General features: G+C 40.2%; 1 long non-coding RNA gene across 1 annotated transcript in view; it reads right to left on the bottom strand.

The window, feature by feature from the left end:
* LOC127004493 (uncharacterized) overlaps window positions 1-25,447 on the bottom strand; it is a 93,059-nt gene that overhangs the window by 28,362 nt on the left and 39,250 nt on the right. The window contains exon 2 of the long non-coding RNA XR_007757852.1: window positions 20,833-20,979. This is a non-coding gene — a long non-coding RNA (uncharacterized LOC127004493). The remainder of the gene's footprint in view (window positions 1-20,832; window positions 20,980-25,447) is intronic.

Genomic DNA, 25,447 nt, shown 5'->3' with positions numbered 1-25,447 from the left:
TTCTCTGTACGTCTACCGCTTATCAAGGACGGAAAAATGGAAAAGAGTGACTATACCTTTGATGCAGCTGGTCATCATGTTTACCTGTTCCTGCTACCACCCACTCCTGGCGTTTCGAGACGAAGCAGCAACCGCGGAGGAGAAATTCAACGCATTGTTATTGAGTGTCTCACGAGGGTGCAGGTGTGTCAACATGGGAGAGAGCAGTGTGTGTGTGTGTGTGTGTGTGTGTGTGTGTGTGTGTGTGACAGAGAGAGAGAGAGAGAGAGAGAGAGAGAGAGAAATACAATACTGCGCAGACTAACACGCAAGCTCCTCCATAAGGGTGTACTATTTTGAAACAGAGCTAAATAAGCGAAAATGTAATTGCAAATCCTGATTCCGCTAATCAAAAATAAAAAAAATGATAAGTCTTCTCATCCAAATTTACTTATATATATATATATATATATATATATATATATATATATATATATATATATATATATATATATATATATATATATATATATATATATATATATATATATATATATATATATATATATATATATATATATATATATATATATATATATATATATATATCATGTTAACATACAGCAGGTAGATCTTTTCTGATACATCTGCAAAACAACTACTTATTACAATTTATCTTTTTTTATCTCTCTTTCTCCTTCCCGCCAAGCTGCTTCATAAACATCCAAACATGAAACTCACAAATACAAACACGTGCCCGAGCTAGCAAATAAAATGAACCACTGAAAAGGACACTCAACTGCTACGGGGTCATACAACGTTTCCGGGTCGATGATAACAGAGGCTGAATAAGGGACAACGGGAGGGAGAGAAGGAATGGAATAAAGCAGGGATGAGCCAGAAGCAGGGAGGGGGCTAGGTGGGTCAGGAGGAAAGTAGGAGAGGAGTGTAGGAGTGGGTATAAAGGGGATCGTTGGTGGAGGTAAAATGGAAGAGCGGGAGAGGTTATGCGTGGAAGGATGGTGGAGAAAGGAGGAGAGCTTTGGTGGAAAAAAGCAGATGTGGGAGAGAAGAGAATGAAGTGGAGGTGGAAGAGAGTTTGGAAAAGGAGAACATTGGTTGAAGGAGGGGTAAGACGGAGAGGGAAAAAAAAAAGGGAGAAACGGAGAGCAAGTGAAAGAGAAAAAAGTGCGGAAAGGGGGACTTGGGTGGATGAGTAAGGGGATGGAATAAGAGGGAGAGATGAGAGAAGGAAGGTGGGGAGGATAAGTAGAGGGGAAGGGGTACAAAACGCTGAACAAAAAGAAAAACTGCAAATAGAGATTGTTTTAGCGCCACGTGTGTGTGTGTGTGTGTGTGTGTGTGTGTGTGTGTGTGTGTGTGTGTGTGTGTGTGTGTGTGTGTGTGTGTGTGTGTCTTCTTGTTAGTGGTGTAGCAGGTTGGTCATTATTAAAGAGATAAAGAGTTTCTCTCTCTCTCTCTCACACACACACACACACACACACACACACACACACACACACACACACACACACACACTGACATTCATTATGAGAGCTGTTTTAAAATGTATTAATTCTAGTATAACAGAAAGGTAATCTTGACATAAACGCTTCATGTTAATTTGCAGCATTCGCGTACCATGAGTTTGAGGATAATTTACTTGCTGCTGGTAATATATATGCAGATACGTGTCAACCTATTCGTATGTCTGTCTGTTTGTCTGTCTGTCTGTCTGTCTGTCTGTCTGTCTGTCTGTCTGTTTGTCCGTCTGTCTGTCTGTCTGTCTGTCTCTCTGTCTCTCTCTCTCTCTCTCTCTCTCTCTCTCTCTCTCTCTCTCTCTCTCACACACACACACACACACACACACACACACACACATACTCACTCAAGATCTTTCTCTCCTTCCTTCCCTCCCTCCTTCCTTTCTTTACCTTTCCTCCTTTCTTCCTTCTCTCTTTTCCTCCGCTGTACCTCCCACGCGCCGCCGGGCCGCAAGACGCACGCAATTTATGGAAAGAACCCACTCATTAATTTTTCTCCGAGATTTTCTTAGAGCGAAGGTAAGCTGCCGGTAGTTTTTTTCTCAGTATGCTTGATTTATTATTCCTTTCCGCTTTCTTTGTCTTAAGGTTCGTGTTTTCGTAAATTTTCCATGTCTCTCTCCCTTCTTTGCAAAATATAGGGATGATAGGGCTTTTGGTGCATAGGTGAGTGTGTGTGTGTGTGTGTGTGTGTGTGTGTGTGTGTGTGTGTGTGTGTGTGTGTGTGTGGTGGTGGTGGGGGGGGGTGGGGGGATACCAAATTTTAAGACATTTACGGAAACAAACATAACATCGTGAACACATTCATAAACAAACAAACAAACAAATAAACAAACACTAACGAACAAAAATATAAACACAAACACAACGAAATATTTAAACAGCGGAGTGTATCTTCAATGAGGAATGGCTAATTAAGGAGAAATATGGCGGCGATATATTTTTCCACCGGGGTCGAGGTGTGGGGAGAGGGGCGAGGCATGATGCAGCATAGGGGGAGGAAGGAGCCGTCACCTGGGGCCACCACACAGCCTCCCTCGCCAATATTCTTTTCGGAAGGAGGCTTTATGGCGCTCTATTATTACCAGCCATCCAATAACTCGCCACGATATACCGCGCTTACGTGATTTCCCCGCACACGCCTTCACAACTAATTCTTTGTAATTTTTCTTCATGAACGGACGGGTTTTCCTGCCTCCTTATGCCTCGAGGAAGTGTGTGTGTGTGTGTGTGTGTGTGTGTGTGTGTGTGTGTGTGTGTTTCCTCAGAGGCAGGGTTCATAGTGTATCTCATAAGGACACGGATAAAAAAAAAAAGAATGGTAGTCATCTCTTGCTCTTTTCCCCTTTGTTTTTTTTTTCACTGTACGGAGTGATTCCTATTTTTCTCTCGCAGTAGCTTCTCTCATCCTCCTCCACGAACTTTCTTCATGTATCCAGCAAGGGGGCTCCATCTTGTCATCGCCTCGCTCTGTAGGCCTGACGCAGGAATCTATAGGTCTGTTGCTGATCGCTCAGACGTGAGAGCATTTGAATTAGGCCCCGGTAACCACAGGTGGGGGCGTCTTCTCCTTTTGGGCGCCCCCACGTTTGATTGATCCCAGGTAAAATATCGACGTTCTACAACAGAAGTTCTGTCACGGTGAAGACAAGTAAAAGACGTTGATAAGATGTAATGATATGTAAAACAATAAATAAGATTAAGTTGATAAATGAATTAATGAATGAATAAATGAATGAATGAATAAAATAATTACTTACTGAATATGGTATTTGCTTCCATCCTCTTTCTATGAACAGCGTTTTAGTGGCATTTTCAATTCGTGTTTTTTTTTTGTGGGGAGGGAGGGGAGATTAGTTTGTTTCTTTTCTATAAAAATATGAAGTAGGCAAGTGTATGGCACAGGTACTACTTACACCATACTGCATATAGAAATAGAAATATAGCCAGGCTAGGCAACCCTTCTTCACAAAAATATCTCATGGATGTATATGCCGCAACGCACTCATGTCATGTGGAATAATTCATTTGTATTGATGCTTATGTAAACAAACAACAATAATCGTATAATACATCACAACTTCCCGTCCGCTAGCGCAGCATATTGCGGTCTTCATTTTTCAGTCTTTTGTAACATTGATCTGCCTCCGTGGTTAATCAAAGTAAATATGAAAAAAAACAGCGACTCTGTGGTTACCTCGGTGGACAGGGGCAGATATCAGCCAAGGTTTCCGCGCCTCAACACGGGTCCAAAGCCACTCAACTGTCCGCCTCCACGAGCCCCTCCGCCTCCCCATAAATCTTTATTGTCAACGTTTACATCTGTATGGCTCCCAACTCCGAACTTTTCAAGGCCTCTAACTTTCATTTCAGCTCCCCTTTAGGAACGAATTTCAAGGCCTATCTGAGTCAAGCACACAAAAACTTTCCGAATGAGGGTTTGTCATTCCTCGGGGGCGGAGAGGAGGGGGAGGCATGGGAGAGTGAGGGGAGTTGGGGGGTGAAGGGGAGAAGGGGGTAGGGTGAGGGATTTAATCAAGGGAAGTGGGTCTCCATCGGGCCCAGTGACTAGCGCCCGAGTACCGCCTTCCCTTGGGTATTCCCAGTGGCCGGAGTCAACAAGGAAGTTAATCTCACAGGGAAGTCATCCAGTCGCCGCCACCTGCCCCCCTCCCTCTCCTCCCCGAGTTCCTGATTACATGGGCGGCGGAACATCCTCGACGCGCCTCCGTCAGCCCCGTCAAGTGGGTGTTGGAGGCAAGATGAGGAGCGAAGGGAGGGGCAGACTCCATGGCTGCTGACAACACTACGCCGTCGCTGAGGCTGAGGCCACTGAGTGTTATTGCTTCCATCTCATTCTAGGCTGCAGGCGTGCTACTGTTCGGACATTACCTTTTCAACTACAGGAAGTCTCTTCTTTTTATATTAATAATAGGAAATATACATAAATAACATTTGGGGGCAGATTTTCTCTTCTGCAATATCATAATGTGCAGATTTTTTTATTAAGTACAAAAAACTATGTATAATGAAGGTACTACATTTTTTATTCTCACAGAAAAAGTGTCTCAATCATTAACCGTCGTTTTTCTTGACCGGGAGGTAAACGAACAATAATGCCGATATAATGTTACACGCGAAAAAGAGAAATACGAAGTTTTTTTTTTTCCCCGAGCTATAAATCAAGTGGGGCAGAAGCCATTATCACTTTATTTTTCCCTGAGAGCCGGAATTAAAAGTGTCAGTGCCAGACTTAATTATCGGCGAACAATGAAGCGCGCGGGAGTGTTTGTATATTCTCGAATGGTATAAACAGCAGTAAAAGAAAATATATTGAGGGAAAAAGAGCTCAATTACTGTGAGTTAATAAGTAACTTTTGTTTTGTTTTTGTTTTTGTTTTGTTTTGTTTTGTTTAAGGAAATATAATTAAACTAGCCGGCAAGGTGAATATGATGCGAAAATAACCACACTGTCTCTATCTGTATATCACTTCACACATGGGTGACCATGACATATCCTGAACCTGGGAGGCAGAGATGACAACACGTAAGGTTGGTTATCAGACTCTCGTCGCTAGAAGGAAAAACGCGAACTGGAGTCACGGGGTACAAAGGGGATTACTTGATGGAGAACAAGGGAACGGTTTCTGGAAATGCAACCTGAAAAATTGTAGCCTACACGCAGCCTTGTTTTGCCTCATGGGTGGCGATATAAATAAATAAATAAATAAATAAAAAAATAAACATAAAATAAATAGATATATAGATATATATATAGATATATATATATATATATATATATATATATATAAAATATATCTATATATATATATATATATATATATATATATATATATATATATATATATATATATATATATATATATATATATATATATATATATATATATATATATATATATATATATATATATATATATATATATATATATATATATATATATATATATATATATATATATATATATATATATATATATATATATATATATATATATATATATATATATATATATATATATATATATATATTGCATTTATATATTCATTTATTTATTTACGGTTGTTGTCATTGTAAAAAATCTAACTGTCATCGGCAGAAAAATAAAGTTATAGATGAGATTACGGAATGCTTGGCAGCAACGAGTTAAATTGTTAGGGTAAAATAAAAGAGCTTTTCCCTCCTACATCCGTAAACGTCAGGAAATGGCCTCGGGTAACGTGACACTTGTGCAAGGGAGGTCAGGTGTTGTGTTTACTGGCTGCTGAGGGTCACGGCACACACGCTGCGCTTCACACCATGACACCCACGCACGGCCGCCCAGAAAACGTTAAGGCTCCGGTTGTTTGCATCGCCACCACCCACCTTACTCCTCCAACGTAGGAATGAATGAAGGCGTTTAAAATCTATTGAGGCGTTTAAAATCTATCGAGGTGTTTAAAATATATTCTCGTTGAAGCTGCAGGGGAACAAAACCAGATCCAGATTCATTTCCATGTTTACACACACAAATAAAAGTGTAGTTATTCAATAAATATGTGCGTCAAGAAGTGAGTCGAAATCATGCTCAACAGTATTTCGTATGTCTTCAAATAACGATGATGAAACGTTACCAATCAACTTAATCAATGCTCAGGTTCACTAAGCCTTTCGCCTGGAGGAGTGTTTCATGTTAACGAGAACGAAAGAGTTCCCTTCTTTTCCGAGCCTAGAAAACATGTGTAGTCCAATTTTAGCGAGAAGGGTGCGGAGGAGGACTGACCGGGCCTCTCTCAGATCATTTTACCTAGAACGGAGCAATAGCGAGACCCATTTTTCAGAGTGCATTTTTAGCAAGGATGGTGCGGGGGCGGCCTAATGTGATACCCTCCAGATCCTTTACAATCTACTCCTTAAAGACCATTCTGAGGCTGGTGTGTGGGGGCAGGATTCCAACTTAATGAGGGTAGCCTAAGAAATGTACTCCACGTTAACAAAAAAGGTATGTAAATATATTGAATTTCTCTCTCTCTCTCTCTCTCTCTCTCTCTCTCTCTCTCTCTCTCTCTCTCTCTCTCTCTCTCTCTCTCTCTCTCACACACACACACACACACACACACACACACACACACACACACACACACACACACAAGCGAGCGCGAGGAGAGAAACTAGGATGTAACAAAGAGTGTGCTACTTTCTGCTCCTAAAAATGGAAAAGTTAGAGTACTCCGAAAGTAATAAGTAATGTAAATCTAGTTTGAGAGGAGTCTTGGTGTTTCCCTTTATGAAAGTTACGTATAATAATTTGATTACGTGTCCATGGGCCATGTTTTCATCGTGGAAGACAACTATGTGATGTCTTGCGTCGTCATTGTCGTCGTGGTCTACAATTCTTCTTTTTCTTCACTTCTTCACTTCAATAATATTAACAAGAACAACTACTACTACTACTACTACTACTACTACTACTACTACTACTACTACTACAACTACTACTACTGCTGCTAATATTCTTCCGCGTACTGAGCTGGACAAACTCTCCATGTAAGTGTAACATAACCCGACGGCAATATCCAGCAGTGATCGGGCAGGGTGAGGTCCTTTCGGCCGGTGGTACACTCGGGGCGCCACACTATCACTTGTGTTTACGTCCCAATTTCTCTTTAATGGATCTGTTTGCATGCTGAACACTCCCAGGACCGTTAGTGATTGTCAATACTTTCTCGGAAACAAATACGAACAAAAAAAGGTACAGACATAAACCGGCCTGTAACAACTTTTTTTATGCGATGCTCTCGGCTTATATGGAGCTGTTGTGGGCAGAAAAGCCGTTATGTTTATTGGAGGCACTGCAATATGTTTTGTCTATGTTCACTTTTACACTTGAATACAAACGATGAATTAATAGACGAGATGTTCTTTTTTTCACGATATGTTTATACGCGTCAGTTGTGGTGTGGAGTTAATATATTTTTCTTTGTCTATCATTGGTTGCGTCATTGTTTCTTTTTAATATGGTGAAATACATTTTCTTTATTTTCTATCATTGGTTGCGTCATTGTTTCTTTTTAATATGGTGAAATACATTTTTCTTTATTTTCTATCATTGGTTGCGTCATTGTTGCTTCGTACAAGATCAGTTTTAACATTTATTTTTGTCAGTTGTCTCTATATATTTTCTGTACGTTTGATATAACCACTTCACCTTCCACCTTTACTCTTACCCTATATTTGTTTGTCTTTCTCTTTCTCTTTTTCCTACTACTATATCTTATACTCCTCTTCCTCCTCCTCCTCCTCCTCCTCCTCTTCTTCCTCCTCCTCCTCTTCTTCCTCCTCCTTCTCCTTCCTCTTCCGATGCTTCGTTTCCCTGATCGTTTTCTTATACCTCAGCACATCCTTGTCCTATTTGTCTTTCACTTCTTGCTCCTCAGCTTTTATTTCTCCATCTCATCTGTTTCTGTTTCCTCCTCCTCATCTTCGGTTTCCTTTCCATTTTCCTGATTTTGCAACTCCATTTATTTTCTTCGTTTTCTCTTTCTTTACTATTCTCTTTTTCGTTTCCTTTTTCTCTTATATTTCCCTTTTCCTTTTCTTTTTTTTTCGTTTACATTCTTCTTCTTTTTCTTCTTTTGTTATTATTATTATTATTATTATTATTATTATTATTATTATTATTATTATTATTATTATTATTATTATTATTATTATTATTATTATTATTATTATTATTATTATTATTATTATTATTATTATTATTATTATTATTATCATTATTTCAATTCTTTTTCTTCTTCTTCTTCGTCTTCTTCTTCTTCTTCATCTACTTATTTTCTCAGTTTTCTTTTACCTGTTCTTTTCCCTCCTCCTTTTCTCCTCCTCTTCCTCCTCAGCTCACCCACTGCTCCCCTACCCCCTCTCCCACCTTTTCATCCACAAGAGCTTTATGCAATTACCTTTGCCACTCTAAAGGATAAGCAACTCATGTCCACTCGTAACACACAAAAAAACAAATCTCTTAATGAGCCAAGTTCCGTCTAACACCTGAAGTCATTTCCGCGTACCTTTGTTGTGAGGCAGGTAATTAATCTTCATTTGGTCCGGATGGCTTTACTAACGAGGAACGCAAGAGCCGGATAAAGCGAAAACTATCACTCCAGCTAATTGTCAATACCCTGTTATCATCATCATCATCATCATTATTTAGGCTCATAATTAAGACACACACACACACACACACACACACACACACACACACACACACACACTGTCAGCCTTCTGCTCCGCTTACTTTATGGAAATACGTTTATGTGCTTGTTTATGTGTGTGTGTGTGTGTGTGTGTGTGTGTGTGTGTGTGTGTGTGAGAGAGAGAGAGAGAGAGAGAGAGAGAGAGAGAGAGAGAGAGAGAGAGAGAGAGAGAGAGAGAGATAACACAAAATAATTAGCTGCAAGTGGAAGCTTAATACCTAACATATATACAACATGAAAGCAAGTGAACGCTCCTTTGTTCGAGCACTTCTAATAATAGGAAACGCCCACACACATTGCTGCAGGGGACATCGGTGAACACTCTCTCTCTCTCTCTCTCTCTATATATATATATATATATATATATATATATATATATATATATATATATATATATATATATATATATATATATATATATATATATATATATATATATATATATATATATATATATATATATATATATATATATATATATATATATATCCACGAAACGACCCCATTGATTACTGGTATCTACATACACGCACATTAATAAGGAATAGGGTGATCCCATAAGGTATCCATCGTAAAAAGAAAGAGAAGATTGAACACATTGAATTATGAAGTAACACATTTGTATTGATAAAAAATGGCTCATTCACTCTGCCTCACGAGCTCAATACACTTCTGGCTATAATTCATCAGTTCATATATATATATATATATATATATATATATATATATATATATATATATATATATATATATATATATATATATATATATATATATATATATATATATATATATATATATATATATATATATATATATATATATATATATATATATATATATATATATATATATATATATATATATATATATATATATATATATATATATATATATATATATATATATATATATATATATATATATATATATATATATATATATATATATATATATATCTATATATATATATATATATATATATATAAATATATATATATATAGACAAAAACACACACACACACACACACACACACACACACACACACACACACCATTACCCTCACTCTTTCATCCCTTGGTCTGGTAAAGAGCCTCGCCTCTACTGTATTCAATCTTTACTGTGACGTGAACTTTTCAAGGGGGAAGCATGAGAGCCCCTCTGGACCTAAATTGGATACTTCTTTTTTGACATCCAGTTTCTTTGTAGTAGCAGCATGCAGCGGATATTCATGTCTTTATATAGCTCAAACTCATTTACCTCACACACAACACACAGCCAAACACAAACAAACAAACAAACAGGCACGTAAACTTGATCTGATGCCTACCTGAGCAATCATCTAAAAAGCAGCTTGAAAAAAGTTGAGGCGGACGACACTGATGCGACAGAAGACCTAATGAAAAAGAATGTGGAAAAAAACTTTGGAGTCTAATGTGTTTGGGATGAAAGTGGGGAGTGTGAGGAAAAAACTCACCAGCGGAAATAATAAAGTTTGAGCTTAAAGAGACACTCTAGATCCTAAGGGCAAGGGCGAACACAAACAGCCAGGGAGTGGACTTGGGTGTGTCGCTGGTGGTGGTGGTGGTGGTAGTGATGGTGGTTGTGGTTGTGGTTGTTGGTGGTGGTGTTGATGGTGGAGAAGGTAACTGTGGTGGTGGTGGTGGTGGTGGGACCGTTAATATCTTTCTGTTGTTGTTGTTAGTGGTATTGGTGGTGCTTGTTATAATGCTGGTCGGCGTAGTGGTGGTGATGTTAATGGTTGGTTATGGTGATGGTGGTGGTGATGAAGTTAGGCGTGGTGGTAGTGGTAGAAGTAGTGATGTTTTGTTTTGTTGTGTTGTTGTGGTCATATTAATGATGATGCTAGTTGGAGTGGTGGTGGTGATGGTGGTGGAGGGCGTGTGGTGTTGGTGACAGTGGTAGTGGTATAAGGCTGATTATTGTTGAAATTATTATTGTGCAGGAACAAAGGATTGAAACTGTGCTAGTCGGAGTAGTGGTAGTGATATTAGTGGTTATGGTGACGGTGGTTGTGGACGTGTGGGGTGCATGTAGGTGACGGTGGTAGTAGTATAAATCTGATTATTGTTGAAATAATTCTCGTGCAGGAACAAAGGATTGAAACTGTGCTAGTGGTGTTGATGCTACTGACGATTCTTTCTGAAAATTATAACGGAGGATGCAAAAGGCGAGAAGTGAAAAAAGAGGTTGCTACACAAGTCGTTCATGATCATAATTACGAAAACAGTTAAACAATACTGAGCCCTATTTAGGCAAGGGGAGAGAAAGAGGAAATAACACATAAACCAACACCAAATATTTGTTTAGAGGAGACAAGGAATGCTGCTCTTGCATTTGGAAAAGAATACATCCAATAAAGATCATACTTAGTTACTCGAAAGCCTTTTTATTTATCTACTTCGTTTACTTCATATTCCTGTTTTATATATTTTTTTTACAGAAGACAAAAAATAATGCCCTTGTACATGGACTAGCAGATATCCCAAAGAGTTCATACTTAGTTACTCATGAACCTTATATATGATCTACTTAGTTTACATTTATATTCCTGTTTTGTTTTGTTATTACGGTTAAGGAGAAAACTCTGCCCCAGGGACACGGCAATAACCAATATCTTGTCGGATCATAGGCTACCTCCCAGCAAGTACCGGAATGTGATCGAATTGATATTTACAGATTCTTTCGAAGGACGGAAGTATTGTAGGAGTAAGAGGAAGAGTAGGAGCTGCAGGAGGCGGATGCGACAGAGATAGAAGGAGAGCAAGAGGAGGATCAAAGGAGAAGGAGGGAGAGGAAGAGTCGGATGAGCAGGAAAAAAATTATATGCGTAATAAGATGCGGAAGATGTGGAGAAAAAGTAATATAAGTAAGAATAAGAGCAGTTTTAAAGATAAAGAAAAATACAAAAAAAAAAGGAAGAGGAGTACGATGCGGAGAAAAAAAAACTGAGGAGCTTATAGAGTAGAACGTATATAAGAGAAGAGACAGATGGAAAGAGAGAGGACGGTAGAATCGGAAAAGGATAAGGATGAAATAAATAAGGACGAGGAAGAGCAAAGGGAAGGGAAGGAGGGGAAAGAAACGCTGAGTAGGATGAGGAGGACGAAGACGAGGAGGACTGAAAGGAGGAAGAAGATGAGGAAAAGGGCGAGGAAGAGGAAAAAGACGAGGAGAAAGAAGACGAAGAGAGGGAAGAAGATGAGGAAGAGGAAGTGGAGGAGAGCTACATCATGTGTCTCGTCAGCCCCGGCTCAGGGCCAGGAAGTGTCGAGGGGGAAAGAAAGGATCCCGTCCCATAAGATTTATGAAGGAGGGATTACCCGCGATCCCCGGTAAGTCCTCGAATGAAATTTTTATGGGGATTGGACTTACCTGTGCCATTTAGGGGCGGAGGGGACGGTGGCGAATAAGGACTCTGGTGAAGGGAAGATTTATGTACGGAAACAATAAGAAAAAAAAAATGCTCGATGTAATCACGCAATATATACAAGACATATTAAACCGATTTCTCTCAATATCGCTTTCCTTGGTCAACAAATTAGTTGTAACAAATGGTCCAGCATGTGTTTTAAATTATCGAAAGAACCTTTACTGTAAGTAGGGCGTCATATCAATAAGTAATAAATGAATTAATAAATTCTTTACAGCACTGCTGCTTCCTCCTCCGAACAACAGATGCAACCAAAATAATTGTTTCTTTTGTTCAATTACGGTGCAATAATGTATTAATATCATCATCTGGAACTCATAATTGCCAATTCTCTCTCTCTGTTATCACACATCTAGAAAAACGTTAATAGAATACATATTGCCGGATAAATTAAATTAATATATTTCACAGTATTTCATAAACATTAATTTCAAGAAGACCAAATTGAGGAACAGCTACAAAACATGGTCAGTAAATGTAAAAACGTGTGTGTGAGTTTCAGCGTCCCCACAACAACAACAACCTCCTTCACTCCAGTGTACCGTGACAGTTATTTAATACGGTTTCTCCTTCTCGCTTCAGTAAGACAGCTTCATTCGTTTCAGCCTTCCTACTCCCTTACAATAGTTACCTCTGTTTCACCCAATCCAATAATAACGTAAAACTAGACTTAACAGCATAACACAGGCAGTTACCTCATGTTCACTGTGATGGTTTGGATGTCACAGTGATCGTTGCCACACGCGAGGCCTTTCTTTCCAAAATCTAATTATAACATAATAATTAGATTTTGTGTCTTTCCACCACAAGCACTACGGGTAAAAAAAGACGGAGACGGAGTTCAGAATAATGGCAAAAAGCATAAACTCACTATATTACTCTTTCTTCATGAGTAGATTGGGTTTTCTCTACGAGGGTTATGTGTTCATCGTATATCCTCAGCCTCGAAGACCTTTGTTACGAGGCTTTCGTGAACGTGTATGCGTCTGGCCTCCACGTCACGCATCGGAGGTCCCCAATCCCTACCTTTATAGATGATCGATGGAGGTCATTGAGTAAGCCTAACCTTGACCTTCAGGCGATATGTTCTACCACACACACACACACACACACACACACACACACTACAAGCAAAAAACAAAAGCTGATTCAATACAGTGTCAGTGAATACACACGTTAATGAATAGAGAGAGAAGTACAATATATGCATAAAACTGCACATGAATATATGAAACATTATATATGAAAAATAAATATAGATAAAAATAGATTCGGAAAGTCAGCTCGTGGTGACAGAATAGGAAAAGAAAGGAACATATTTACGTTCTTATAATTACATCATTAATAACCAGAAATCACGTAATAAGAAAAAAACAAAGCCTTCTCTCTCTCTCTCTCTCTCTCTCTCCCCAGACTGTTCTGAAAAGCTATTTTCGAGCCCTTGTTTGTCATAACTGAACTGAAAAATATGTTTGCAAGATCTAAGAGAGAGAGAGAGAGAGAGAGAGAGAGAGAGAGAGAGAGAGAGAGAGAGAGAGAGAGAGAGAGAGAGAGAGAGAGAGAGAGAGAGAGAGAGAGAGAGAGAGAGAGAGAGAGAGAGTCACTATAAGTTTTGTATTACATTTTCACTTTGATGTTGTTGCGGAAGCTGCTTCTCTCATTTCTCGTCATTTATTTTTCTCTTTCCTCAAACAAAAGCTGCGGCAGGATTTTATTCACCACAAGGTATCTTGCATCACTGAAAACTATGCCGGAAATAACGCTGACGGATTAATCGTAGACAAAATTATAGAAAGATAGATAGACAGAAACTGGCAGACAGACAGACAAACAGACAGACAGACAGACCAGCAGAGTAATGGCATCCACATTTCTCCGTCACAAAAGAATAAAGAAAATAGTGGCTTTTTGCGCCATCATTACTGTAGCTGATATTTTACTCTCTTTATCTAACTGAACTATTGCCCAAATGTCAGTAAAGTTAGGAATGCAGGTAGATGAGAAAGTAACTAAAAGGATGAACTGCGAGCTGAAAAATAACAAAATAATATGAAAAGTAAAAACCAAAATGTTAGAGAGGAAGGCCATCTCAGAACATAATATGAAATTCAATACTGGAATATTATAAAGTTTAGGAGATACGAATATGTCATAGTCATTGGTATGAGAATATCTTTTTTTAACTGTTTTGTTTCAGGACGCTGAATGTTAATGGTTCTATTCATACGACTATCCTTAGAGTATTCTAAAATTCAACCAGCCATATATATAAGTAAGGCCACCTCATTGGATTCTTTTTAGGAGCAGCGAGTAGCGGGCTTTTTTCTTATTATTGTTTCCATTTTTTTGTGTGCCTTTGAGCTGTTTCCTTTGTTGTAAAAAAAAAGTAAATTTATAATATTCAAAGATAATTTAATGTTCAGAAAAAAATCTTAATATAAAATTCTTCTTCTTTATGACCTTTAGAACTTCTCTTGCCTCTAACTCTGTCCTCCTAGTCCCCTTTCTTGCCCCTCTCCGCAGGCCAATTCTCCATTCTTTCCCTGCGGTGTTTTACTGTCCACACAAACCTTTCCGAACCGTTACCATCGTATTACGATCATGAAAAATAACAACATCCGCAGCATCATCACAACTCCTGCTCATCTTTTCTTCGCGATAGAGGAGGCGAGGCAAACCAGCGGAAAAATAAGCTAATACAAAAAGCCGGCAACTCACTGTTTCTACAAAAAAAAAAAAGTAAAAAATATAAAAGTACCAATTCTGGTTGAAGAACTGTCTTAATAGTCTTGAAGCTTTTGTGGCAATCTAAAGTAACGTTATCTGTTTTTTTCCCTTTATTCTGGCCTTCTACTCTTATTTGAACCATTTTCCTTCCTCTGTTTTTCTATTTATTATTTTTTATTTTCTTCTTTTCTTCGTGCTGCCTTTATTGTATTGTTTTCTTCAAATTCTTCGTCTTCATTTTATTCCCTTCTATTTTCAATATGTTTTCCGTTGTCATCGTTGCCATGAAAAATACACAAAATATGAAATTCACAACAAGATAACCAGAACAGTTCCTGGATCTAACACGTGCAAATTCTTATTTCATCGCAGAGTACTTTGGGCCTTCCATTCAGTATTCATAAACGACTTATCAAAGGCAGCTACTGGGAGAGTAGCGGCAGTAAAGGGAAAGGCTTAATAATCTCCTCTAAAGCCTCGTTTCCAGTAGATGTGATGCGATTACGTGACCGGAGCACAATGCCAACGAGGAGTAACGAATCTGATGCTTCTTCGCACAGAGTCAGTGATCCTCTTCATGACCATTTACCGGTCATTACGGTGCCTATTCCATGAACTGCGAGTTGATCTCCTAGTCTTCCTCCTTGCTCTGTTCCTTTCCTCCCCTTCCATTGTGTATTAGTGGAGTGTGGAGTTGGTTCCAAGAAGAGGGGAAAGATAGACAGAAAAAAAAAAAAATATATATATATATATATATATAGAGAGAGAGAGAGAGAGAGAGAGAGTGTGTGTGTGTGTGTGTTTTTTTACATTGCAGCCTATTGCGCCGGTAGGCTTCTTCCCGGTGGATCCTGATGGTCGGTCCAAGGCTTCTTTCCGATAGGTCCTGATGGTCGGCCCAGCCCGTTCTGGCGCAGGCGAGTGTTTATAGTGGCGCCATCTTGCATTGGCTCATGCTGCCCTCCCAGAGCTCATCTTTGATCCTAGAATCTAGAGTCCGGGTTGATAGGTGGTCTTCTGGACAGCATGTGGGTAGTTTTAAGCCACTCGGCGCCGGCTGAAAAATCCCAGCTTGGTGGCACCGGGCGGGGATTGAACTCGCGTCCTCCTGAACACGAGGCCGTTACTTTGACGACTCAGCCACCGCCTGTGTAAGGCGATTACGGACACGATGCAAGCCTTCCATTTCTTCTCTAACAACTTCTGGAGGTGGAGAAAGAGGAGGAGAAGGCGGAAGAGAAATCTTGTACACGGACGCATGCAAAGAAAATCGATACTACCAGGAACCAATTTCCATGAGGAGGAGGAAGAAAGTAAATCCTCCTCCAGGCAATAAATTCTCGAAACAGGTAAACAGTAAGCAACAAGTCTTCCGGGTTAAAAGAAAAAAAGTGTTGAAAATTGTTGTTGTTGTTATTATAAAAGAGAAAACAGACAAATCCAAGGACACACACACACACACACACACACACACACACACACACACACACACACACACACACACACACACACACAGGTCACAGGGGCGGATTACAGGGCTGTGTAGCAACTTGCCATACTTCACGGAGGAAACTTTTATGTCTGCGTCGTTTTTCCCAGGAGGCGATTTTATCATTTCTTGTTTTTCTTTCTGTCTCTCCGCTTTTCTTCGCCTATCGCGGTGATCGGCAACACGAGAGGCTCCATACTAGACCTCGTTGTTGTGCAATTGTTTGGACTTATTATTTTGATATATGGTAAACTTAAATACATGTTTGATGCTTCTTCTGCTTCATTCTCGTTTGCTTATCAGTCTGTCTCCCTGTTTGTTTATGCATCTACACCTATCTATCTTTCTTTTTTTAACCGTAATGGATGAGGCTCCAGGGAAAAAATAAATAGAAATGTTTGAATATCTGTGTCTGTGCCTGAGTTCTAATGTACATGTCCCTCTGTGTCTCTCTGCCTGTCTGTCTGCCTGTCTCTCTGCCTGTCTGTCTGTCTCTCTGTCTGTCTGTCTGTCTGTCCGTTTGTATCGTTAAGCACATCAATTTACAATCCGCGCATGACTCTTCCCGTCATCTATCGTCGCCGCCAGACTCCGTTGCCTGGAAGAAATGCAGCTGCTCCGTGTTGACTAAAATGTCTGGAGTATTTTCTTCCCTCAGTATTCGCGACAAGCCTTGTGCACCAATTTGCCTTGATTCAGTTACTGATTTTTTTTTTTTTTTTTGCAAGTTCGTGTATTTTTTTTTAATCTTTCCTCCTTCTCCTCCTCCTCCTCCTCCTTTTCCTTATCTTTTTCTTCATGTTCATGTTTTACTTTTCATCTTTTTCTTCTTCTTGTTTTCCGTCTTCTTATATTTTACTTCTGCTTTTTTTATTTCTTCGTGTGTGTGTGTGTGTTTGTGTGTGTGTGTGTGTGTGAGAGAGAGAGAGAGAGAGAGAGAGAGAGAGAGAGAGAGAGAGAGAGAGAGAGAGAGAGAGAGAGAGAGAGAGAGAGAGAGAGAGAGAGAGAGAGAGAGAGAGAGAGAGAGAGAGAGAGAGAGAGAGAGAGAGAGAGAGAGAGAGAGAGAGAGAGAGAGAGAGCGTGAGCCAAATTCACTTCTCTAACATGTCATCTTCCTACCGAGCCACATTGTCTTCCGTAACTTTCACCTTCACGACAACGCATCGCCCCGAACCTTTCATTTGCACGCTGTAGACTCGGCCATTTGTAATACTTAAGTTCACATACATATCAATCAACAGCCACTCACACTTATCAATTTATTCACATCCGCAACACGAACAGACCCGACTTAAACACACACACACACACACACACACACACACACACACACACACACACACACACACACACGCACACACACACTAGGTTCCTCTAGTACCATCTCTTACTCGTTGTTTTACCCGGAAACTGATGAAATGAGAGAGAGAGAGAGAGAGAGAGAGAGAGAGAGAGAGAGAGAGAGAGAGAGAGAGAGAGAGAGAGAGAGAGAGAGAGAGAGAGAGAGAGAGAGAGAGAGAGAGAGAGAGAGAGAGAGAGAGAGAGAGAGAGAGAGAGAGAGAGAGAGAGAGAGAGAGAGAGAGAGAGAGAGAGCAGAAGGGACGTTGAGGTGCACGAAAAAAGCTTGAACAAATGAAAAAAAAAAGCTATAGAGATAAAACAGGAGGCGTGGGCAGGAAATAGAACTAATGGAAACGGAGGGACAGCAAAGAGGCGGACGGTGATGATAGGAAAAAACGTACATGTAACAGTACGATTGAGGTGCGTCAGCGTGATGGCGTGTGTGTGTGTGTGTGTGTGTGTGTGAGAGAAAGAAGGAGGAATAATACCGGGAGTGGTGGTGTTGAGGGTAGGAGACATAGGTACACATATCGAGCGGTGTAATTACCTACCTGAGCAAATATACATGGCCAGACCAATTAAGTGTCATTGGGATCACACCTGTAAGGACCCTAATCCAATTAAGAGGGTGACCCACTGTAATTTTCCACCCTACACTCCACGCACAGCTTATACAACACATCCACAGTACATCCACACACACACACAACCTTCCGCCAATTCACTTTTTTCCTCCATTATTCCGCGTAAAACATTGAAGAAATAAAGCGAGGGTACAATCATCGCTTCCCATACATACTATTTTTTCATACTAAAACAGATGGGCATACTTAAACACACACACACACACACACACACACACACACACACACACACTCTACTAATGTTGCACCACCTTACAGAAATATTTGAGACATGGAGGTGATATTACTTGTCATAAATTTGGGTTTTGTCGAAGTGGAGTGTGGTGTGGGTGGCGTGTCTGCAGAGATTTGTAACCATTAGGAGAACTACGCGTGTGTACAACCCAACTCTTCCGTGTTATTTATTGGTGTTTGCATTGTGGAGACGCAACATGGCGCGGCCGAATTTTAAATATGCTGAATTTTGCAACAACAGTAAATTGCTACTTTTTATTTGTCTTTTTTATACGGTTCTTTTCAACGCTGATACTAAACTAATACAAATTTCATTATTATTACACATATTTACGAGACATTCAAGGTGCAGACATGGCCGTAAGTAGGAATCCTATAAATCTACTCGCATGTATTTTTATTTTTTTTATGATCGCTAAGTAACTAAGCGAACCATTCTTCATATTTTTTTCTACTCGTTTAATAAGCTGAGGAGTCGTAGAGAAAGTGAACACAGGGCAGGTGCCGTGCGTGCGGTGATCCTGACAGGTAAAAGGGCCACCAATTCATTATCCTGCCGCATGCACCTGCTTCACCTCCCTCGGGCCACGTGCTGCTGAGGATTGAGGGATGGGAAAGGTGTGTGTGTGTGTGTGTGTGTGTGTGTGTGTGTGTGTGTGTGTGTGTGTGTGTGTGTGTGTGTGTGTGTGTGTGCGTGTGCGTGTGCGTGTGTGTTCCCGCCAGTTTGTATATATTGGACTTTATACGTCTGCCTGTCTGTCTCTTTACTTGTTTGTATTTGTCCATATGAGTTTGTTTGCCTATCCGTCGTACTGTATGTCTGTCTATCTGCTTGTCATCCTGATAAAATGCCTGGTTGACATCCTTCCTCCTCGTCTGCTTATGCTTGTCTGCTTGCCTGCCTGTCCACCTGCCTGCCTACCTTCATGTCTGCTTGCCTGCTTGTATGCCTACTTATTCGCTTTTCTGCTTGCTTGTCTGCCTGCTTTTCTGTGAGCCTGTTTGTTATTCTGTCCATCCGGAGCGTCTGCTGCTATATAGACAAGCTAGTTATTTGAGTCAGCATGGCCCCAGGTGAACGTGTGGAGGTGGATGCGTGCAAGCACCTCACAAAAGCCCCGTCGCACCTGGCAGCTGCGCCATAGCTCAGCTGAACTGCTGTGCCCCCCTCCCATCCCTCCGCTGCCCCCCCCCTATCCCCTCCTTTCTGCACATTGTTTCTCGGGCAAATAATACGCTAATACTTCATGCCGGGAGGGAGACACATAAAGGAAGAACGAGAAAAAAAAAAGAGAAAATGTAAAACGCTAATACGAATGGCAAAAGAAAGAAAAAAGACAAAGTAAGCAGATGAAAAGACGGATGAAAGACGACAGACAAGACGTTTTCATTTCGACGCCCGGTATCTCTTTCGACATATTTTTTTCATGTGTCTTATCTTACATTTTTGAAAACCAGAAGAGAAGAATTCGATAAAACAAGGAAGAGAAAAGTAACGCGAAAGAGAGTATATAATTAAGCCAGAAATTGAAGATAACTTTTACGGTCATGGTTATCCACAGAAGTCATGTGTATATGCAGCAAATATTCGTCCAAGTTTTCTGGAGAGTGATAGCTGCCACGTCCTTGGAGAGAGAATGTACAAGAGGAGAACTGCAGTAAAAATGTAAATGAGGTGATGGAGACTGTGATGATATGTGATGACTGGAGAAAGATAATGCAGAAGAAAACTGTGGTACGGGTTGTGAATAGATATGTGATAAGAACCGTTAGTAGTTGTGTTGACAAGGAGATAGAAAAGGATGATGATTCAAAGGTGATGAAGAACAGCTTTAAAATAAAAAGTGGAATAGGTGTTTGTACAGTATAATAAACGAACCATAGTAAGATATGACAAATAAAACAAATGGAGCGATGACGAAGTGATGATAAACTGTGAGAGCAAAATTTAAAGGTGATGAAGAACTGCTATGAAATAAAAAGTGGAATAGGTGTTTGTACAGTATAATAAACGAACCATAGTAAGATATGACAAATAAAACAAATGGAGCGATGACGAAGTGATGATAAGCTGTGAAAGCAGGTGTGTAATGTATGCTGTATAGCGTTATGAGGGAACTATTTCTGTATGTAGCGCATACAGAATAAAACAAACATCCACTAACCTGACGCACGCTGTACCACTCTGCACACACGATGTCGTAACCAATGCCACTCAGACGATGTTGTAAAGCTCATCCAGGCGACCTTTCACTTCGTTGAGTATTTCTACCTTTATCGTCCTCCTTTATTCATCCTCTAGTTTGTTGAGTCTGAAAAGTTGGAGGTGATGACGGTGAGCTACTGTTGCCTCTCCATGTTTGAAATTCTAAACAAAATTCTAAAAATGCATTTCTATTTTATGTACTCTGGAATTCCATGTTTTATTCAGCGGCAGTGAAAGGCACGCCTACTCGCACAACGTGAACGCAATCATGTATGCAGTTCAGGAATGAATTATGTAGTCATGTATGCACTGGGAGGTCACATTCACAGATGACCAAAAAAAGAGAATGAATGTAATCTCCATGTCGACATTATTCACGCATGCTGTTTCGTATCAACACTTTTGGCTGAGTGCAAACAAAAATGGATACCAGAAAGATATATGAAGCAGTGATGCAAGGGAACGGAAACAGGGCGCGACATTCTCTAAAATTTCGGTGCCCAAACACACATTTGATAAGTCTTTCGTGGGAGTTGCGGCCATTTCCAGTGGTAGTTTTATGACCCTTCTGGTAGTTTGACCCTTCTTCTGTACCATGAACTTAATTAAACATTCATAGGAACCTGATGGACCTCCTTTAGGGCCTTTGAAAATAGTAGATGTAAGGTGCAGTAGCGTCTGAGAATACCGACCCTGATGGCGTTCCGTGTGTTGCCGCCGCTGGTCGTGGTACAACATGTTCCTGATGACTCCCGCACAACTAGGAATTAATTTTGTCGTATTTTTCTACTGAACATTTTAACATTTCACAGTATCTTTGCGAAAATATTCCGAAAGAGCAGCTGGACAGGGTGGGGTTTTTTTGCGTTACGTCTACCCTCATCTTTCCACAAACGAAGAGGTTAGCGAAGGGTGAGGCTGAGGAATGGGGTGGAAAAATATGCGAGTGGGAGAGGAACGGCTGGTGGGTGAGCTCCGTGAACGACAGGGGACATGGAATTTCTGGGCAACCAATAAGGCAGGCAATAAGAAGGCGTCAGGGGGGAGAACAAAAGTGCAAAAAAGGAAAATAGGGTGATGAAGGAAATCAAGAGAAGGGAAAAATATGGAAGAGGAGAAGGAGGAGGAGGGAAAGGGAGAATCAGAAGAAAGAAGCGGAAAAGAAGAAAAACGTGAGATAGTAGTTTGTTAAGCACGAGAAGGAGGAGGGAAGGGGGGAAGAAGGAAGAGGCGAAAAAAAAGAGAAACGAGAAGTAGTGATAATATTTTGTTTAGCATTTTGTTTATTTAGACAGGGACCTCCAAGCACTAAATCATTTTAAAAGGAAAAAGTAAATAAATGAAGTTCCATTAAATGTCTGTTCCTGTAACTTACGCACGAACTTACATGACTTGGTGTCTAAGATAGGTTCTCAAGTGACGTGATCATGATTTCGCGTCAAAGATAGATTATCAAATGACATGATCAGTGCGTGCCGCCTGACGTGAGGCCCCATCACTCAAGGCACGTCTCACTGATGGACTTGAATAAAGGAAGGGGGGAGGAGAGAGAGAGAGAGAGAGAGAGAGAGAGAGAGAGAGAGAGAGAGAGAGAGAGAGAGAGAGAGAGAGAGAGAGAGAGAGAGAGAGTTTAGTTTTCCATAAAAAAACGAAGTTGATGCAATCTAGTCCGTCAGTAACAAATTTCATTACAAATACAAACAAAAAACAATAGAAACAATAGAGGAAAAAAATGAATAACCAAATCGAATCAACCACACACACACACACACACACACACACACACACACACACACACACACACACACACACACACACACACACACACGGGAAAACCATTACCACTCAAAAAAAGATGATTGTCCTCCACTAATTAGATCGGGTCAGGTAACCCAAATACCTTCCATGACACGTCTGCTGCGGCTGTACATGACGGAGGAGGAGGAGGAGTAGGAAGAGGAGAAGGAGGAGGAGGAGGAGGAGGAGGAGGAGGAGGAGGAGCGGACATTGATTAGAAAGCATCACTGACGTATTGCTATCAAACCCAGTCCGTGTGTGTGTGTGTGTGTGTGTGTGTGTGTGTGTGTGTGTGTGTGTGTGTGTGTGTGAGTGTGTGTGTGTGTGTGTGTGTGCGGATTTTTGGATATTGCTGGGACCTCATGCGCGCGCGTACACACACACACACACACACACACACACACACACACACACACACACACACACACACACACAGAAATAAAAAAATAAAGGAAGAATGAAAGAAAGAATGAAAGAGAATGAAAGAAAAAAGAAAGAAAGAAAGAAAGAAGAAAAAAAAGAGTATGTGTGTGTGTGTGTGTGTGTGTGTGTGTTAGAGAGAGAGAGAGAGAGAGAGAGAGAGAGAGAGAGAGAGAGAGAGAGAGAGAGAGAGAGAGAGAGAGAGAGAGAGAGAGAGAGAGAGAGAGAGAGAGAGTCATCATTTACCTTCTTCAACGCTCCCGCCTCGACAGTCTAGTAATTCCAATTTCACGAAGACAGTTTGTTCACGGGACGAATATGTTTCTCTTTCTCATGGTGCGCCACTTCCTCCCGCACAACCTGTCTCTCCTTTCTTCTCTCTTCTCTCTCCACGCTATCATTCCTCTTTTTCCACTCATTTACACTACCTCCTTTCACATTTCCTCTTTCCCTTCACACTGTCTTTCTCTTTCCTTCCTCCTATCCTCCATTCCGCACCATATTCTTGCATTATTCACTTATACCTAATTTTCTTTTTTCCTCCTTCTTTCTATACACACAGCCTGTCCACTCCTCTTCCTTGTTTTCTCGTTCCTTGTCTCTTTTCATACTCTCTCTCTCTCTCTCTCTCTCTCTCTCTCTCTCTCTCTCATTCCACATTGTCTCCCTCCTATTATCCCAGCATATTACTTCCCTTCCTATCTTCTTCCTCCACAGTCCTTCCTCTTTTACTTCATATTTTCTCCCTCCTCTCATTTCACACACACACACACACACACACACACACACACACACACACACACACACACACTTCCGTCTTCTCTTCCTGTACGTTGTTTTTTCTTCTTTTCTTTTCATCTTGCAGAATAATTAGCATTCATTCTTTTATTTTATTCTTCCTGTAGTGCATTTCTTCACGTTCAAGAATCCAGTGTGTTTTTTGTTTTTTTTCAGGAGTTGAATGACGATATTTTACACACGCATTGTCGTAGTTCGTGGTCTGAGGGAAAAATTATATACGTTCTTCGTCTTTCTTTCGTTTCCTCGCCATGCAGAATATTCTCATCCCTTCTTCATATTCCGGGATTAGGTGCTTGTCGGCTCCTCCTCTTTCTTCCTCGTGTTCAGCTTTTCTTCCTCCCTTCACCACCTACCTCTTCCTCATCATTCTCCTTCTTCTTCTCCTCTTCCGTGCTTCTTCGATGTCTCCTCCTCCACCGCCTCCTCCTCCTCCTCCTCCTCCTCCTCCTCCTCCTCCTCCTCGCTCCAGTGATCAATACCCGCCGCCGCACAACGAAAAACAAGCAATCTACGGGAGAGATTTTCATTAAGTTTTCTCATATGATCAGATCGAACGTTCTTATTATTATTATCACTTTGCTATTATTATTATTATTATTATTATTATTATTATTATTATTTTATTATCATTATTATTATTAGTAGTAGTAGTAGTAGTAGTAGTAGTAGTAGTAGTAGTAATAGTATAGTAGCAGTATTATTATTATTATTATTAGTAGTAGTAGTAGTAGTAGTAGTAGTAGTAGTAGTAGTAGTAGTAGTAGTAGTAGTAGTAGTAACATCATCATCATTATCATCATTGTCATTATTATCAGCATTATTAAACAGTGTAATAGGTAAAGCTTGAAGGGAACACTATATAAAGGTAAAAAGTCTGTGACCTCAACGAACATATGATAATGGATACAGGATATAAAGTAAAAGATGGACAATTAAGATAAATAGGCACCGGATAACCAAAACTGTGATCATCAAGCAACAAGAAATGAGGATGAAAAGTATCGAGCCACTGAGTCAGGTCTGAATGATTACAAGGGAGCAATACAGACCGGGGGTTAATTCTCTATGATTACGTTACCGCTGCAGTAAAAAAGAATTAATTAATTTTCGACTTAAGTGTGTTAACATTCTCTGCATTGCATATTTCAAGAGGCAAAGAGTTCCAGTCACGAACAACCCTTGAAAAAAAAGCTCTGTGGAAAGCAGTGCACGACATCCCACTGGCTTCAGCGATAACAAATGCTGTGCTAAGGAATGCCTGGCGGGTCTGGACGATGAACATAAATTTGAAACGTTGCTATGCAGAGGATGGGATACATTAGACTACAGTTTGTAAAGCACGCAAATAGTCCTAACAGCACTGCGATGTTCAAAACCATACATCACATTTCCACCGTAAGGAAAATCAGTACTTTGAAAAAAAAGCTTGCGGAGTTCAGCAAGGGGCGTGCTACTGGCGATCTACTTGCTCTCTTAACTGATTCCTGGTCATCCTCTCCTAGCCGTTTCGGTGAAACTTTCTCTGTTGCGCTAGACTATCTTCCTGTTATTCATCA

This window comes from Eriocheir sinensis, chromosome 28 (assembly GCF_024679095.1).
Source record: "Eriocheir sinensis breed Jianghai 21 chromosome 28, ASM2467909v1, whole genome shotgun sequence".
NCBI lineage: Eukaryota > Metazoa > Arthropoda > Malacostraca > Decapoda > Varunidae > Eriocheir > Eriocheir sinensis.
Note: the sequence above shows the minus strand (reverse complement) of the source record. Positions and strands in the feature narration are given on the sequence as shown.